Genomic DNA, 13,437 nt, shown 5'->3' with positions numbered 1-13,437 from the left:
CCTTTCATAAATACTTTGATACTCAGTGGTCCCTGTGGAATATGATCTTGGACTCATCCTTGATACAACTTGACACTTCTGCACTTGGAAGCACAACTCAGAACGAGTCATCTGTATTATATAAGTATATCTAAATGTGTAACTCAGCTGCAACACACTAGTGATAGCATATTTCCTCTTACTGAGCATTGTCTCATCCCATTGACTTACTATTTTTTAGGAGATCCAGCTAGGCGAGCAGATCAGGCTTGCAGGTAGAGATTATTTTGCACTGCCTATACTAGAAGGGTAAGTGTTTCTATGATACCAGTGGTTTAGGATAGTTTCCAGATTTTGGTGATGTGACTAAATATTTTGTGTTGTAAATATACTTCATAATATTATAGGTTTTTTGTATTATGTATATGAAAGTTTACAGTTTCTTGTATACCGTTGCTTAGGTGTGTATGATATACAGAGTTTCCCTAGTGCTCCTTTGAGCCTGGGATATTTCCAGTAGTATTTCAAACAAATGATATTTATTACGTATGCATATATTTGAGGAAGGAAAAAAGTGTTATATAAGTAGCAGGTCGTTACAGTTTGGTATCAGAACCTAGGTTACTAGGTTTTGTAGATTTTAGAATGCAGCGGGAATAATACCAGAATATAGGAAAAGGATTTGAGGTTTTGTTATGTCGTTTGAATACAAGATTTTCGTGGTGATTTTTGTGTTTTTCCTAGGGTGATGATTTCAGGAAAGTCATAGTAAACTATTGACGAGTCATGTGTTTAGGTGGCAGGATTGGTTTTTGGGTCAGGAATAGGGGGGATTGTTAATAGAGAATCTGAAGTTTTAGTTGAATGAAATAAATTAGATCTATTTAAGAAATAGGATCTTGAAATGGTGTTCTGTGTATTTTAAAGATGGATTCAAGGAGCAGTGGTACAAATGCGAGAGGTGATAGATTAGGACCCTCCAGTATGGGAGGTGGAGATACAGATGCAGTCTTGCACAGTGTCACCCAACAGGTGATGGCTGAGATAGCTAGGAGAGGGGAAGAGCATGGTTGCATGATCGAACAGTTTACGTGGATGAAGCCTCCCTTTTTTGTTGAAGGACCTGACTCAATTATAGTTGAAAACTGGGTTCAAGATGTTGAGGAGATTTTAGCAGTGCTGACATGTATAGACGAGCAAAAGGTGTCTTTTGCGTCATTTAAACTGGCATGAAAGGCAAAGTGCTAGTGGAGATTAGCGCGGTTGATTAAAGAGCAGAGGCCAAATTCAGTACCAGTGTCATGGAGTTGGTTCAAGGAATTATTCTTCGAGCGATATTTTCCTACTATCATTCGGAGCGTGAAGGCAGCAAAATTTCTTCATTTAGCTTAGGGGTAGATGACGATATTGCAGTATGCCACATGGTTTATTAAGTTATCTCGTTTCACCCCACACCTGGTACCAGATGAGGAGAAGAAAGCGAGAAATTTTGAAGAAGTCTTGAGGCATAATTTGTTTGAGCAAGTTATCAGCTTTCGGGCTCAAACATTTGTGAAGGTGGTGGATAAAGCTGCTATTATTGAGAGTGGTATGTAGAAAGGTGTCATGACTTAGAGTCACAAGAAGAGGTCAGCATCTCAAAACTTTCAAGCAAGTTCTAGCCGAGAACCATGGAGAGGAGATCGTTATTGGGGGTAGTCAGGGGCGGATGATGGGTCGCGGTGTTCCTCAGGGTGGACGGGTTGTTCCTACTTGTCTTAGATGTGGCTGTAGACATCCAGGTGAATGTAGAATGGGAGATGACATCTGCTACTGATATGGAAGACTTGAGCACAGATCTTGGTTGTATCAGGGATTGCTAGCTCAAGCACTAGCTCCCAAACCTATTCAGGGTGGTTATCAGGTGCCTCATTGAGGCCAACAGAGGAACACTGCACCAGAAAAAGTGTATGCGTTGACACCGAGTGACGTAGATGTAGTTGGAGACGTGGTTACAGGTACGCTTATCGTTTTCTCATATACAGTTGTTGTTTTATTTGATATAGGTGCCACCCATTCTTTTATTGATGTATGCTAAATTAACGGGGTATGAGGCACATTTTTTGGAAGTTGGGTTAGCTATAAATATGTGGACTGGATCATTGGTGAGATGTAGGTGGGTACTCAAGGACTTTCCAGTGACCATTCAAGGAAAGATATTGCCAGCTGATCATGTGATGCTTGATATGCAGGGATTTGATATAATTCTGGGTATGGATTGGTTGGCAGTTAACCATGCTAGTATCGATTGCCACTTGAAAGAAGTAATTTTCAGATGTCCAGGTGAGCAAGAATGTAGATTTCTTGGTTCACGTGTACGTTCTTCACCACATCTTGCATCAACCATTTAGGTAAGGAAACTGATTCAAAAAGGCTGTTAGGGATTTGTTACCTACATTAAGGATTTGCCAAATGAAGAGCTAAAACAAGCTGATATTCTTATGGTTAGAGAATTTTCAAACATATTTTTAGAAGAATTACCTGGTTTACTACCAGACCGTGAAGTTGAATTTACTGTGGAGCTTCTACCGGGGTCAGCACCAGTATCTAAAGCACCTTACCAAATGGCCCCAACCATGTTAAAAGAATTAAAAGATTAGTTTGAGGAATTGCTAGATAAGGGATTTATTAGGCCCAGTGTGTCACCCTGTGGAGCACCAGTTTTATTTTTGAAGATGAAAGATGGGACCATGAGGATGTGTATAAATTAAAGGGAGATAAATTAACTGACAGTTAAGAATAAATATCATCTTCCTAGGATCAATGATTTATTTGGCCAACTCCAAGGGACCCAGGTTTATTCTAAAATTGACATGCGGTCGGGTTATCATCAGGTGAAAGTGAGGGCAGAAGACATCTTAAAGACGACATTTTGAATGAGATATGGGTATTACGAGTTTTTCGTGATGCCATTTGGGTTTACTAATGCACCAGCGGTATTTATGGATTTAATGAATCGGGTGTTCCATCAATATTTGGACCAGTTTGTGGTTATATTCATTAATGATATACTAGTCTACTCGAGAAGTTTTGAGGAACACGAGCATCATTTGAGGCTGGTATTGTAAGCATTGAGAGAAAGAAAGCTATACGCGAAGTTCAAGAAATGTGAATTCTGGCTAAGGCAGGTTTCTTTTCTTGGCCATGCAATCACTGAGGAAGGTTTATCTATTGACCTAAGTAAGATATAAAAAGTAGTGAATTGGGTAAGGCCAGGAAATGTCCAAGAGGTTAGGAGTTTCCTAGGTTAAGCAGGTTATTATCGGCTCTTTGTTAATGGTTTCTCTAGTTCATTAGGTCTACTGATGCGACTCACAAGGAAAAATGTGAGGTTTGAATGGACTGATGACTGTGAGTAAAGCTTTCAGGAATTGAAATAGAGGTTGGTTATTGCCCCAGTGTTGGCTATCCCATCAGAGGAGGATGAATTTGTGATATATAGTGATCGTCCCTGAAGGGACTTGGGTGCGTATTGATGCAACACGGTGGGGTTATTGTGTATGCTTCTAGACATCTTAAAGAATATGATAAAAACTATCCTGTGCATGATTTGGAGTTAGTTGCAGTGGTGTATGCTCTTAAGATCTAGAGGCATTACCTGTATGGTGGAAAGTGTGAAATCTTCACGGATCACAAGAGCTTAAAATATTTATTTACCCATATAGAACTGAATGTGAGGCAAAGAAGGTATCTAGAACTTATTAAAGATTATGGCTGCACTATTAGTTACCACCCAAGGAAAGCGAATGTGGTGGCAGATGCTTTGAGCAAGAAATCAATGGGACCAGTACTGGCAACCATGGGGATTCAGCACCCGATCGTGATGGATTTGGAGAGACTTAGCATAGAGCTAGTAGGGGATAGTCCTCAAGCATTTGTTGCCAGCCTAGTGGTATAGCCTACACTATATGAGAAGATTAAGGCCGCCTAGGGTAATGACGCAGAATTAGAAGAGCTAATAGCTAGAGTATGGGATGGTTAGGGAGAGGAGTTTAGTATCTCTGATGACAGAGCTATGAGATTTTGCACCAAATTATGCATGCCAAAAGATAAAGGTATTAGAAGAACAATTTTAGAGGAAGCTCACAGATCACTATACACAGTCCATCGTGGTAGTACGAAAATGTATAAGGATCTGCGAAAGTATTTTTGGTGGAGTGGAATGAAAAGAGAAATTTCCTAGTTTGTATCAGCATTTGACGTGTCAGCAGATTAAAGCTGAGCACTAGAGACCAGTAGGGCAGTTGTAGCCATTATTCATTCCAAAGTAGAAATGAGATCATGTCTCTATGGATTTCATTACTAGGTTACCACCAGTGTGACAGGGATTAAATGCAATTTGGGTGATTGTTGATCGTCTGACGAAGATTGCCCATTTCATCACTATTAAAGTTGGCTATTCCATGGACAGAATGGCTGAAATATATGTTTAGGAGATAATTCGCGTCCATGGTGTACCAGTATCCATAGTTTCAAACCGAGATCCTCGGTTTACATCACGATTTTGGAAAAGTTTTTAGGAGGCTTTGGGTACGTAGTAAGCATTCAACATTGCTTTCCACCCCCGGATAGATGGTTAGACTAAGAGGACGATCCAGACATTAGAAGATAATGCTTCGTCCATGCGTGCTATATTTTGAGGGTAGCTGGACTCAGTTTATGTCGTTGGTTGAATTTTTTTACAATAACAGCTACCAGGCTAGCATCGGCATGGTATCTTAGGAGGCATTGTATGGTAGGAGATGTCGTTCTCCTCTTTTCTAGGATGAAGTAGGCGAGAGGTGAGTTTTGGGTCCAAAGATAGTACAACAGGTGTACAATAACGTTTGACTAATTAAAGAAATAATCAGTACTACAGACTCAACAGAAAAACTACGCAGACACTCGCCGCCGGGAGTTAGAGTTTGACGTGGAAGATTGAGTACTCCTAAAGGTAGCTCCATTGAGAGGAGTTATGAGATTTGGAAAGAAGGGCAAGTTGAGCCCTAGGTAAATTGGCCCTTTTGAGATATTAGAAAAAGTAGGGCTATTTGCCTATAGGCTAGCTTTGCCGCCAGCTTTGTCTAGAATATACGACGTATTCTATGTAGCTATGCTGAGGAAGTATGTCCCAGATCCATCCCACAACATTAGTTATGTAGAAATAGAGTTTAAAGATTCTTTACCTTATAAAGAAGCACCAGTACAGATTTTGGACAGAAAGACACAAGCACTGTGTACCAAAGAAATTCAGCTAGTAAAAGTTTTGTGGAGGAATCATGCTGTAGAGGAAGCTTCTTGGGAGCTAGAGAAACAGATAAGACAAAAATGCCCGCAGTTGTTCCAAGAGGTTTAGTGGTAATCAGGTAAAGTGTAAGTAGTTAGATAATGTTTCTTTTGCAGGTACATGTATTAATTTAGTTAGTAGGCAGTCTTTTAGTTTTATATCTGTAATCTCCCAGAACTTAGAATGTAACCATGGTATTCCTCCACCATAAGTGAGGGTAAGTAATAAATAATTATACCATTTATCTTAAGGGATGGTGAATCATACGGATGGTAAATTTCGAGGACGAAATTTTATAAGGAGGGGAGAAAGTAGAGACCCAGATAATTTCTATAATTTAATAATAGGAGAAGGAGAAAAAAGGAATTAAAACTAGAAAATTAAACAAGGTCTTATCAACGAACATAGGGGATTCGTCGATGAGAACACATGAAGGTCTCATGGATGAGGGCGTGTCTCGTCGATGAGAAGATATCGAGAGACTATTTTCCAAGTTCTGAATTTTGTCGAATGAACTTCCTTCTTGACCTCGTCGAAGAAGTGATGTGGCTCGTCGATGAAGGCAAATGTATAAATAGCATAAACTCAAACTTTTAAGCAGAAATTATGCACAAAACCCTCCCTCACCGTCTCCTTCGTCTCCCTCCCCTTCTCTCTAAGTTTTCGGGCTGGATTGTCACCGGTTCGACGATCTGAGGCCACCACGATGCTCTGGGGGAAGTTCTCTTCAAGTCTGTCGGAGCAGATCATTAGCGGGGCTGGTTTGAATTTCATCCCAATCTCAGGGTAAGACATTTTATTTAGTATTTTCCTTTCATATAGTTAAAAGAAATGTAGTATACGAAGAAATATTGATGTTTTGTTGTGGGGGATGTTGTTTTCAGGGTATTGAGCGAGGAACCCTGCGGGTGTAGGGGCGAAGTATAGTATGGACTTTTCAAAAATTAGGTAAGGAAAAATATGCTATCTTAGGGATTTTAGAATGTATAACAGAAGATTATGTATGTATATTTACAAGCATGTTGATCAGTTTATTTTCCCAGAATATCATGAGTATTATTATTTCAGTAAAATTACATAAATGAAGCATGAGATTTTAATTACATAGTTGTGTGGCTTGAGTTTATTATAGTTTAGCATGATTGATTATGTAACTATACATATATTCAGTTATACAAGTTATTAGCAGAAAATGAGACTTATAGTATTTTTCAGAATAACATGATTTCTAAACCATAACACTCAAATAGACATTATAGATATTACAGAAAGACATTACTGATATTACAGACAGCCATTATAGATATTACAGATAGATATTATAGATATTACAGAAAGACATTACTGATATTATAGACAAACATTATAGATATTACAGATAGATATTATAGATATTACAGACAAATATTATAGATATTTCAAACAAATATTATAGATATTTCAGTTAAATATTCTAGATATTAAAATTCAAATTTATAGTGTTATGGTTGTTTTGAAATCATGTTAAAACAGTAGGATAAATATATTTATATATATATATATATATATATATATATATATATATAGTATTACACAGTATCATATCCTTGAGGAAATTATATACAGAGATATACAGCAGAGCACGGTACCATTGCTATTATAGATAGAGTGCAACCACATTACTCAGATAGTACGTGGATTATGTCTAACCGCACTAGGAGAGATTGTAGACTCCCCAACAAGTTGGGTTAAGATGGCTTGTTAGACGAGATAGTATAGGAGATTGCCCGAAGAGGCTACAGTGGGCCAGATTGGTGGAAGTTAGAGATATATATTAACTTACCTGGTAGGCCAACCAGAGTAAGTCCAGCCTACGGGCCACATAACCCTGTCATGAGAGGTTAAATCATGACATACAAATCCTAGGATATAACAGAAGTTATTATGTATATATAGATATATCACACATCAATAGTTTATATTGTCATATTAGTAGTTTGTACAGATAGCAAACTCAGATACACAGTTGTACTTTAAACTGCATTACATGTATTTTGTACAGTATATCAACTTACTCGTTTTATAGTATCTGTATTATATTAGTATATCTAAATGTGTAACTCAGCCGCCACACACTAGTGATAACATATTTCATCCTACTGAGTGTTGTCTGATCCCAGTGACTTACTATTTTTTAGGAGATCCAGCTAGGTGAGCAGATCAGGCTCGCGGGTAGAGATTATTTTGCACTGCCCATACTGGAAGGGTAGGTGTTTCTATGATACCAATGGTTTGAGGTAGTTTCCAGATTTTGGTGATGTCATTGGGTATTTTGTGTTGTAAATATACTTTAGAATATTATAGCTTTTTAGTATTGTGTATATGATAGTTTACAATTTCTTGTGTACCGCTACTTAGGTGTGTATGACATACAGAGTTTCCCAGTGCTCCTTTGAGCCTGAGATATTTCCAGTAGTATTTTAGATAGATGATATTTGTGATGTATAACTATATATAAGGAAGGAAAAAAATGTTATATAAGTAGCAGGTTATTAAAGATGATGTGTTCTTGGTAGATGGATTAAAGCATAACCTATTGAGCATAAGCCAATTGAGTGACAAAGGCTTTGATATAATTTTTAAGCAAGACAAATGTATTGTTGAAAATAAAGAAAAACATAATATTCTATTCACCACCAAAAGAATTGATAATGTGTATTGCATAAATTATGAAAAGTTAAAATCTCAAAATATGACATGCTTAGCAACTATGAATGAGGCAAGTTGGTTATGGCATAGAAGACTAGAACATGCTAGTATGGACTTACTATCAAAATTGGTCAAGGAGAACTTAGTTAAAGGACTACCTAACACAAAGTTTGTTAAAGATAAAATTTGTGATGCTTGCCAATTGGGAAAACAAACTAAGACCAGCTTTAAAAAGAAGAAACACATCTCCACTAGCAAGCCCTTAGAGCTTATTCACTTAGACTTATTTGGTCCCACTAGGACACAAAGTATGGGAGGAAAGCAATATGCTTTCATCATCATTGATGACTACTCCGGGTTTTCCTGGGTACTTTTTTTAGCCTCAAAGGGTGAAGCATGTAATACATTGATAAACTTGTTTAAAAGACTTCAAAATGAAAAAAAAAAAAACCTATGGTGTTCAAAATATTAGAAGTGGTCAAGGAAGAGAATTTAATAATAAAGATGTTGAAAAATTTTGCAATGAATATGACATAACTTTTTAGCACCTATAACTCCATAACAAAATGGAGTTGTCGAAAGAAAGAATAGATCCCTTCAAAAAATTGCTAGGACTATGTTAAATGAACAAAAGTTACCTAAGTACTTTTGGGCTAAAGCAATTAATACCGCATGCTATGTAATGAATAGAGTTTTCATTAGATCAAGTTTAAATGAAACTCCCTGTGAATTATGAAAATGAAGAAGGCCTAACATAGCTTACTTTCATGTACTTGGATGTAAATGTTTTGTACTTCATGATAAAGATGACTTATGGAAATTTGATGCTAGATCAAATAAAGGTATCTTTCTAGGGTATGCATCAAATAGTAAAACCTAAAGAATTTATGATGAGAGAACTCTCACAATTATTGAATTAGTCCATGTAACCTTGGATGAATCTAATCCTTTTACAAAAGCGATTGAGATTGAAGAAAAATATGATGCTTCTCAAAAATTAGAAAATTTAGAAATCATAGAAGTTAAAGAAGAGAAAAATGAAAAAACTCCTAATGATGATCCTATAGAAAAACCTGAGTTACCCAAAGAATGGAAATTTGTAAGAAATCATCCAAATCATCCTAAAGATCAAATCATAAGAGAACCTTCTCAAGGAGTATCTACTAGAATATCATTGAAAAACTTAAGCAACCACTTTGCATTTCTATCCCAAGAAGAACCTAAAAACATTGAAGAAGCCTTGAGTGATGATTCTTGGATAATAGCTATGTAAGAAGGGTTAATTCAGTTTGAAAGAAACAGAGTATGAAAATTAGTTCTTAGATCCAATGACCATTCAATAATTGGAACAAGATGGCTATTTATAAATAAAAAGAATGAAAATGGCATAGTGGTAAGAAATAAGGTAAGACTTCTAGGTCAAGGATACTATTATAAAGAAGGTATAGACTACGATGAGACTTTTGCTCATCGTAAATGGAAGCCATTAGAATGTTGTTAGCATATGCATCTCATAAAGAATTCAAACTCTATCAAATGGATGTAAAGAATGCATTTTTAAATAAATTTATTAATGAAGAGGTCTATGTGGAACAACCTCCTCGTTTTAAGGATATAAATAATCTTGATTATATATTTAGATGAACAAAAGCATTATATGGGTTAAAACAATCTCTAAGAGCTTGGTATGAGAGGTTGAGCGGATTTTTATTAGAAAATGGATTTTCAAGAGGAAAGGTGGATAGTATGTTATTCATAAAACTAAAAAATAAAGACATATTTATCATACAAATTTATGTTGATGATATTATATTTGGTGCTACAGATGATGATTTATGAAAAGAATTTGCCAAATGTTTGCAAGATAAGTTTGAAATGAGCATGATGGGAGAGTTAAATTACTTCCTAGGATTACAGATTAAGCAAGCTAAAAATGGAAATTTTCATAATCAATCAAAATATATTAGGGACATGCTTAAAAAGTTTGACATAGAAGGAAGTAAGCCCATAGGAACTCCCATGAGTACCTCCATAAGCCTTGATAAAGATGAAAAGGAAAACTAGTAGACATGAAATACTATCGAGGTATGGTAGGAAGTTTAATGTACCTGACAGCTAGTAGACCGAATACAATGTTTAGTGTATGTATGTGCACCCAGTTCCAATCAGCTCCTTAGGAATCCCATCAGATAGCCGTCAAAAGAGTCCTAAGATACTTGGTAGGCACGATTGATTTATGCCTATGGTATCCTAAGGACACCAGTTTTGAAATGATTAGTTACTCCAATATTGACATATAATGCCAACCTCCCGTACCTAGGCCATGCACCAATCGCCCAACGATGTCTTGTAGTGTAGAGGAATCTCGATCCTGATACGCTGTTGCGTCCTCTATAAGTGCCTATGGAGCATGGTGTTCTTGGCTACTTATTTGGGTGGAAAACTCACCCTGGGTCTCCCTAACTAATGGATAGAGATTGGGATGGGTTCCCAATGGCTCAGATGGTGATGCATCAGCACTGATGTGCTCCGGCTGTATCGCATTTGTTGCATGCTCCTGAGTGGCCGTGTCGGCCACTCTACGCCTTTGGGATCAGAGACCTCCTACTACAATGTCTACAATATTTTACACAACATTGAATAAGAAAATTGCATATTAAATGGATGAATAGTAAATACATTTTCAGTTATTTACACAGATCAGATACATGGTGACAACATAACATGCTTACACCCTATAAATCCTCAATATAGGTATCATCATTACTTTCTAGTTTGTCTTACTCTTCAGTATAGTACTCAACCATAGTTTCATCTTCCTCATCAGTTTCATCATTGTTGATGAAGTCAACATGTACGAAAGGGTCAATTCCAATATCAAAAGTCCCTACGTGTTCTGCCATGACACCAACCCTATTCAATGGTATAGGATTAGCGCATTCCTTAACAACATTGGAATCAAATTGAGTTACTGCACTAATAGGTGACTCATCTTCTTGGAAAGCATCATTGCTAACATTCTTCTCCTTATCTGTGACTTCTATAATATTATACAAACTTTGTGGACGAATTTTCGGGCCATATGTCATTCACCTTTCAATTTTCTATCCTTAAGATAGAAAAACTGTTGTGCCTGTGTTGATAGTACAGAAGGATCATTTTGATACAATGTCTTACTAAAATTGACACTGGTAAAGTAGGCATCCATGTTTATCCCACTCGTTTTATTACTAATGTCCCACCACGCACACTTTAAGCAAGTAGACAAGTCTATTGGCTCTGTAGTTCAGCTCAATAATGTCATCTAAGATACCAAAGTAGTCAATATCCTTATCTCTTTTTGTTCCTAGCATGACAACCCCAAAATTTTGGGTTCTTCTACATAGTTCAAGGGACTTCATATGAAATCTTAAACCATTGATAGTGCAACCATTGTAGTGGTTAACTCATTGATTAGGGCCACATGCTAACGTGTAAAAATCTTTACTCATCGTTGGTTCTTTATTATAATACATGACTTTCATTTATTAATTAAAAAAAAGTTTAGATGAGTAAACCATCAATATTGAAACTGTACATTGCTTTAAACTCACATAAAATTTGTTACTTACATAGCTCCCAAACCAATTGACATATTTCTTTTTATGTCTTTCATCAACATTCCTTTCATTTTGGTCCAGAAGTTCAGTTTTATATTCACTATATGCAACAACAGTACATGTAAATGTCAACAAAGTATATATATATATATATATATATATATATATATATATATGAAATAATTTCATCATAATTATTGAGGATGTAAAAATGCGGCTTTGCTAGGTCCACCATATCTATGAAATCATAAACCCGTCCACTAAACAACCGAACATTTGCTCAAAATACACAGCCGATGAGTTCTTCAACTTTAAGATTACCATGAATGTCTGTATTTCGCTCCTCACAAGTGAACCTCGTATCAATATCATGTAGATACATTAAGAAAAATTCAAGACATTCATTATCAATGTATGCCTCAATGATTAAACCTTTCAGTCATGCCTTATTATGCACATAACCTTTTAAAGTTGACAAGAACTTGAGCATTTTACATAACATTAGTGACTTCTACAAAAGGAAATCATGTGAATATTGTTGGTTCTTTATAATTTACTAGGATACTGACCTACCTTAGTAAATGGACGGTAAGGTGGACCATAACATTAAAGGATGCTGGTGGAAATATTTTCTCCAACTTGCATAGTATGATTACGATCTCTTCCTCTAACCATTCAAGTAAGTTTACACTCAATTTCTTGGAGCACAGCCGTTGAAAAAAGATTCTTAACTTAATCAGCACTTAGTGAACATCTCGAGTTAAGTGTCCACGAAGGAAAACACATATAACCCATTGTAGAAGGCTATGACAGTCATGACTTTTCATTCCTAACATTTTACCTTCCTTCGTACTTATGCATTGAGATATTTTAGATGCATATCCATCAGGGAACTTCACTAATTTCAACCATTCGAAGAAATTATTCTTTTTCATCCTTTGAAAATGTGTAACATGCTGAGGCACAAGAAGCTTGTGCCTATCACTAATCAGATGCAACTCAGGTCGTATTCCTATATCTTTCATATCCCGTCAAGAATTTGCATTTTCCTTTGTCTTCCGATTTATATCCAACAATGTACCAATGACATTCTCCAAAATGGTTTTCTCAATGTGCATAATATCTAAGTTGTGGCATAGTGGAAGATCTTTCTAGAATGGCAACTCGAAGAAGATGTTTCTCTTTATCCAATTTAACTCATTCTCAGCATATTTTTTTTTTCCTACTGCTTGGTGGTTTGCCAAATTTCACATTTCTTATCAACTTGAACTGGTTTAATATCTATTCCCCACTTAATTGATTTGGTTGCAACCTTTGTTCAGGTTTTCCATAAAAACTTCTAGCACCACGAGTCCTCCAAGGATGTCTAGGTGGTAGAAAACTACGATGACACATAAAGCACAACTCGCGTCCATGATTCAAAGATAAGAATCCAACATCCTTATTACACACTGGGCCTGCTAAGTATCCTTTTGTGCTCTATCCCGATAGATTTCTGTAAGCAGAGAAATCATTAATTGTCCACAATAGTGCAGTATGTAGCCGAAATGTTGTCCTAGTTTCTACATCAAATGTCTCCAATCCTTTTTCCCATAATTCGTTCAACTCATCAATTAACAGCCTCAGGTAAACATCAATATCATTACCAAGTACCCTCAGTCTATGTGTTGACCTTATAGGTCACGCCCTGGTTTTGATAATGACAAATACTCTTGTATTTAATAAATATCTAGTTCATGTGCAGGTTCATATTAGCATATCATCAATGGCACGTGAAAGCTCAAAGATTGAGACAAATTCATGCTCTTATTTGTAATAACTTTTAGTGGAATTTATCTGTAATAGTAAATTAGGTTATTTGGTTTG

This window comes from Malania oleifera, chromosome 7 (genome assembly GCF_029873635.1).
Source record: "Malania oleifera isolate guangnan ecotype guangnan chromosome 7, ASM2987363v1, whole genome shotgun sequence".
Classification (NCBI taxonomy): Eukaryota; Viridiplantae; Streptophyta; class Magnoliopsida; order Santalales; family Ximeniaceae; genus Malania; species Malania oleifera.
The sequence above is the reverse complement of the archived record's forward strand: the minus strand, read 5'-3'. Positions refer to the sequence as shown.